The sequence below is a fragment of the Cetorhinus maximus genome, unplaced genomic scaffold (assembly GCF_964194155.1).
Source record: "Cetorhinus maximus unplaced genomic scaffold, sCetMax3.hap1.1 HAP1_SCAFFOLD_417, whole genome shotgun sequence".
Lineage (NCBI taxonomy): Eukaryota > Metazoa > Chordata > Chondrichthyes > Lamniformes > Cetorhinidae > Cetorhinus > Cetorhinus maximus.
The window spans coordinates 86304-92188 of NW_027596363.1; positions in this window are offsets into that span (position 1 = coordinate 86304).

A 5885-nucleotide genomic window follows, 5' to 3' on the forward strand; every position below is an offset into this window, starting at 1 on the left:
CTGTCGTGATGGGACTTTGCTCTTAATAACATTCAGGACTGAAGTATGTTCATTATAGTGTGTTTCTGTAGACACTAATAAACTCCAGCCCACTTCGATAAAAGTCAAATAAATCAGCATTGTGTTAAACACAATGCGTTGAACCTTTTTACTATTTTTAACAAGTTAGTACCTTTTTGATGTTAGTAAACTCCAGCCCAGTTACAAATTCTGTATAAAATTGGAATAAATCAGCTTTGTGATGAACAGTTGAGTCGTTTTGATATTTCTAGCACCAGTTAGTTCCTTTTGAAGGGCTCTCCCTCTCCCCTGTCTCCTCCATCCTCACCTCCAGCAACAAGTGTGAGGAGCTCACGGAGCTTCTTTGTCACTAAGATTGAGACAATCTGATCAGCTGCCTTTGCTGCTTCCCTCCCTTTCCCTAGCCCACCGGGATAAACTATCTCTAAAGATCCCCCTTGTCCGAGCCTGAACTCGTGATTAAATGACAAAGGGGATGATGGTGCAAGGCAGCATTGGGTTATAATGAGACAAGGAAATAAACTAATGGGACAAGTGGAGAAACAACAGACAGGCCCAGAGGAGGGATAAATGGTAAAAGAAGAACCATTAGCAGCACCTACTGTCAGAAAAAATGGGAGCAGTGGTTATGATCTGAAATTGTCAAAATGAATGTTGAGTCCAGAAGGATGTAAAGTGTCCAATGAAAGATGGGCTGCTGTTCCTCGAGCTTCCATTGAGCTTCATTGGAACAGTGCAGGAGGCCGAGGTCAGAGTGGGAGTGGGTGGAGAATAAACTGGTAAATGACCAGAACCTCAGGAACACACTTGGAGACCGAAAGGTGATGTTCCACAAAGCAGTTACCCAATTGGGATTTAATCTCCTCAATGTAGAGAAAACCGCGCTGTGGTCAGTGAATAGACAATACTGAATAGCAAGAAGTACCAGTAAATCACTGTGCCCCTTGGAAAGTGTTTGGGGCCCTGGAATGTGGGAAGGGAGGAGGTGGACGGGTGCTGCTGCATCTGCTGTGCTTGAATGGAAATGATTCACAGTGATGTTCATAAGAACAGAAGAAATAGGAGCAGGGTTGGACCAAAAGGCCCCTTGAGCCTGCTCCACCATTAAATGTTCTTCCAGCTCAACTCCACTTTCCCATCCTATCACCATATCCCTTAGTGCCCAAATATTTATGGATTTCCATCTTGAACATATCAAGATGGAGAACAACAGACTCAGTGCAACTATTAATCTGGGAAATGCACAAACAAGGTGCATGTGAATTACAAATTCACCTCTTCACTGCTTGGTAATCATGTTAAATGAGCTTTACACTGGCCCCATGATGGAATCTAGTCATTCTCTGACAGGTATTCTTAATGGTATAATTAGCAAATTTAGAATGAAAAATACCCTCCGCTTCACTGTAAGGCTGAGAGACAACTTTGTAATTGATTCATAATGTCACAGACCAGCTCATTAGATCTGCTCATTTCATCTAATCTTATTTTATGCTAATGGGAGAATGGCTGAAACAGGGGATGGTGAATAACAGCTTAAAACCACAGTCCGCTCTCCCACTGCCATAATGATCCTTACAACATACAGGAATTTGGGACAATGTGACTTTGATGCTCAGATTAGCTCTGTCTCCATATTATAGGAAGGAGTGAATCACTGGGGATGGTGCAAAAAAGATTTACTGGAATGATGCCAGAATTGGAAAATATGTCAAATTCACAAAGATTTAACAGATTGAAAAGTTTTTCTCTGGAAAAGAAAGTGAGGGATGACTTGACTAAGGCCTTTAAGATAATGAAAGGGGTTGACAAGGTAGACAAGTGGAAGAGTTTTCCACTTGTAGATGGTTGAGAATAAATATACATTAGTCATCAATAAATCTAATGCACAATTCATATGCAACTTCTTCAATCAGAGATAAAAGCAGAAAATCATGGAAATACTCAGCACATCCAGAAGAATCTGTGAATTGAGAAATAGAGCTAAGTTTTCAAGTCTGCTCACTGATGCAATGCAGTTCTGATGGAAAGTCACAGCCCTGAAATTTAAATACATCTTTCACTCTCCACAGACACTGCCAGATCTGCTGAAAATTCCAATATTTTGTTTTTTTTTATTGCAGATTTACAGCACCACCTTGCTCTAACTGTGGTTGAGAATATACGGCTCATTCTCAGAAGGGTTTGAGATCCCAGTGTGAGCTGAACACTTATGTTGCAAAATCACACCATGAAATCACACCAGCTGAATGTGGAAATGGATTCACCTCATTATTACATTTTCTGACACAGCAGCACAGTCATACCTGTGGGAGACCATTCAGATACCTCATGTGTGCAACCCTTTGCTCACTGCCCACCAACTAACACTCCAGTTTTAGAAGGTCAAAGGATTAGATCCACAATTGCTACATTCCAACTGACAAGACAGAGTTTCAGTCGTCAGAATATGGGGAGAAAAGTCACTTGTCTGCGCCACTGCTGAGACTCCAGTGAGTTCAGATCTAACTGTCAGGGTTTGATCTGTTGTTAATCACACCCAGGACAGAACTATGGTGGATGGGCCGTGCACTATGGTTGCCATATCAATATTAATAATTTTATATATTGGCCCTATGGCGCCAATCATCATCGGATCATAAAACATAATTATCTTATCAGAAAAGGCGTTGCAATGGCGGTATGTTTACCCAGGATTCAGAGGGGGGCAGAATGTGCTGTATGCTCACGTCAGGCGATCCTCGCGCAGGCGCAGTAGCTGACAGTGACTGGTACATGCGCATTGCGATCTCTGATTGGAGCATGCGCAGTACCATCTGTACCTGGAGCTGGTCGGAGACGCTGAGAAATGGCGAACACAGGCGAGTAAAAGGAGCCGGTGAGTGGGGGAGGGATGGAGGCGGCGGAGTGGGCGGGGAGGCTTCATGAAGACCCTGTGAAGGTCTGAAATCTTGAATAAGAAGCTACCGATCCTGCGGTTACACCGAATGGAGAGGAGACAATTCTGACCCGCGTCTCCTCTCGGAGACAGGCCCGAGTTAACAACCGCCATCTTCACAGGGGCAATGTGCAGCAGGGCGCATGCGCGGCCATCCTGGTCCAGGTAGCAGGAGGAGAGGATATTGTGAATTTCTATCCTGGACTGACAGGGATGGATTTTGGAAACTCCTTTTCCAGGGGGTTAGAATGTGAGGATTTACACACAGCAAACTCAAACCAAGAGAAATCTTTGTCTCTTCTCAATTTCTATCTTGGACTGACGGTTAGTGTTTTTGTAAATTTCTGATACTGGATCTTAGAAGAGGAGGGTTGACAGATGGGAAACTCAAATCAGACATCAATTCAGATCTGGCAGAGTCACTCGATTCGTGAAGACCTGAATATCATCGGCCTTTAAATCTGGAAGGTAAACAGTTGGCCTGTTTGTCTGTGGGCAAAGGTTACTTGTAGGAGAAAGAATAATTAACTGGGGAAAGCCAACTTCAATAGGGTGAGAATGGATCTGACCCAGTAAAGTGGAATCAAAGGTTGGCAGGAGAAACTGTAATTGAGGAATGGGCTGCCTTAAAGAGGAAATAGATCAGACATAGTAATGACATATTCTTACAAATGAGGAAGGTATGGCTAACATATCCACAGCTCACTAAATAAGAGAAGAGATTAAGATGAAGATGAATAAGTCTGCTAACAGAGATATCAGGTGGCTAATAAAACCGAGAGACAGGATAAAGAAAGAATATTCAGAGAGAAATTGGAAAAAGAAAGTAAGAGAAGCAAAGAGAGAGTATGAGAAGAGACTGGCAGCTAACATGGAAGGAAATCAAAACGCTTTCTCTGGCTGATACCTAGTAACAGGCCGGTAAAAGGAGAAAGGGGCTGATTAGGGATTTAAAGAAAGGTGATTTACCCATTGACACAGGGGGCATGGATGAGGTATAAATGAATATTTGGCATCTGTCTTTACCAAAGAAGATGATGCTGCACAGGTCATGGTTAAAGAGGAGGTAGTTCAAACACTTGTGGTGTTTAATATTGATAAGGAGAAGGTATTATATAGGCTGTCTGATAAAGTTGACAAGGCACCAGGATTGGATGAGTTGTATCCAAGGATACTGAGGGAATTCAGAGTGGAAATTGTGGAGGCACTGACCATATTATTCCAATCTCCTTCTGACCCATGAGTGGTGACAGAGGACAGGAGAATTGCAAATCATACACCTTTGTTCAAAAAGGGTGTAATGATAAGCCCAGCAACTTCCAGACCAGTCAGTTTAACCTTGGGAGTGATAATTCTGGACAAAATTAATAGTCACTTAAGCAAATGTGGGCTAATTCAGGGAAGCCAGCACAAGTTTGTTAAGGGAAAATCATGTTAAACTAACTTGCTTAAGGTTTTTCAAGAGTTAACAGTGTGGTTGATGAGGGTAATGCTGTTAATGTGGTGTACATGGTCTTCCAAATGGCATTCGACAAAGTGCTACATAACAGACTTGTGAGCAAAGTTATAGCTTATAGAACAAAATGGGCAGCAGCAACATGGATACAAAATTAACTGAGTGACAGGAAACAGAGAGTAATGATTTTTCAGAATGGAGGAAGGTTGAAAGTGGATTTCCCCAGGAGTCAGTGTTAGGACTCCTGCTCCTATGACCTAGACCTTAGTGTTCAGGCACAAGTTTGAAATTTATGGGCACAGACTGTGTAGAAGGTCCTTTCTCTGGTGGACCTTAGTGAACCAGTTGAGTTTTTGTGACAATCCAGCATCTTTCATGGTCACTTTTTCCTAGTGCCGGCCCCAGAAATTCCCAGATCCATTCAGCTCAGTTTCACAACCTGCCTTTGTGTTTTTGTGGGTTCTCTCTCACTCCCTCTTTCTGTTTTAAATCAATTCCACAGGATATTAGGAGGAGAGGATTTGCAGTCAAGAAACTGAAACCAAACATCACATCAGGATCTGATGGATTGCACAGTTTATCGTAGCCTGAATATCATCGGATTTTGAACATGGAAGGAAAAAGCACTGTTCAAAGTGGGGAGAAACTGTACACGTGTTGTGTTTGTGGACAAGGCTTCAGCTAATCATCTAATGTGGCAGGACATAAATGCAGTCCCAACAGGGAGAAACCGTGGAAATGTGGGGACTGTGGGAAGGGATTCAATTACATGGAAAGACATCGGTGCAGTCAAACAGCAGAGAGATCGTTCATCTGCTCCGAGTGTGGGAAGGGATTCACTCGTTCATCCTACCTACTGAAACACCAGCGAGTTCACACTGACGAAAGACCTTTTAAATGTTTGGACTGTTGGAAGTGCTACAAAAGTTCCTGGGAACTGATGACCCATCAACGTGTTCACACTGACGCGAGACCGTTCAGCTGCTCTTACTGTGGGACTGGGTTCAGGTGATCATCTCATCTGACTATGCACCAACGAATTCACACTGGGGAGAAGCCATTTATCTGTTCCAAGTGTGGGAAGGGATTCACTCAGTCATCCAACCTGCTGAGACACCAGCATGGTCACACTGGAGAGAGGCATTTCACCTGTTCAGAATGTGGGAAGGGATTCACTGATTCATCCCATCTGTTGACTCACCAGCGAGTTCACAGTGAGGAGAGACCTTTTCGATGTCCAGACTGTGGGAAGTGCTATAAAAGTTCCGGGGACCTGGTGTCCCATCAACGTGTTCACACTGACGAGAGACCGTTCAGGTGCTCTCACTGTGGGACTGGATTCAGGCGATCAGCTAATCTTATTTCACACCAGCGAGTTCACACTGGGGAGAGGCCTTTCACCTGCTCCGTGTTTGGGAAGGAATTTACTCAGTCATCCAACCTCCTGAAACACCAGCGAGTTCACACTGT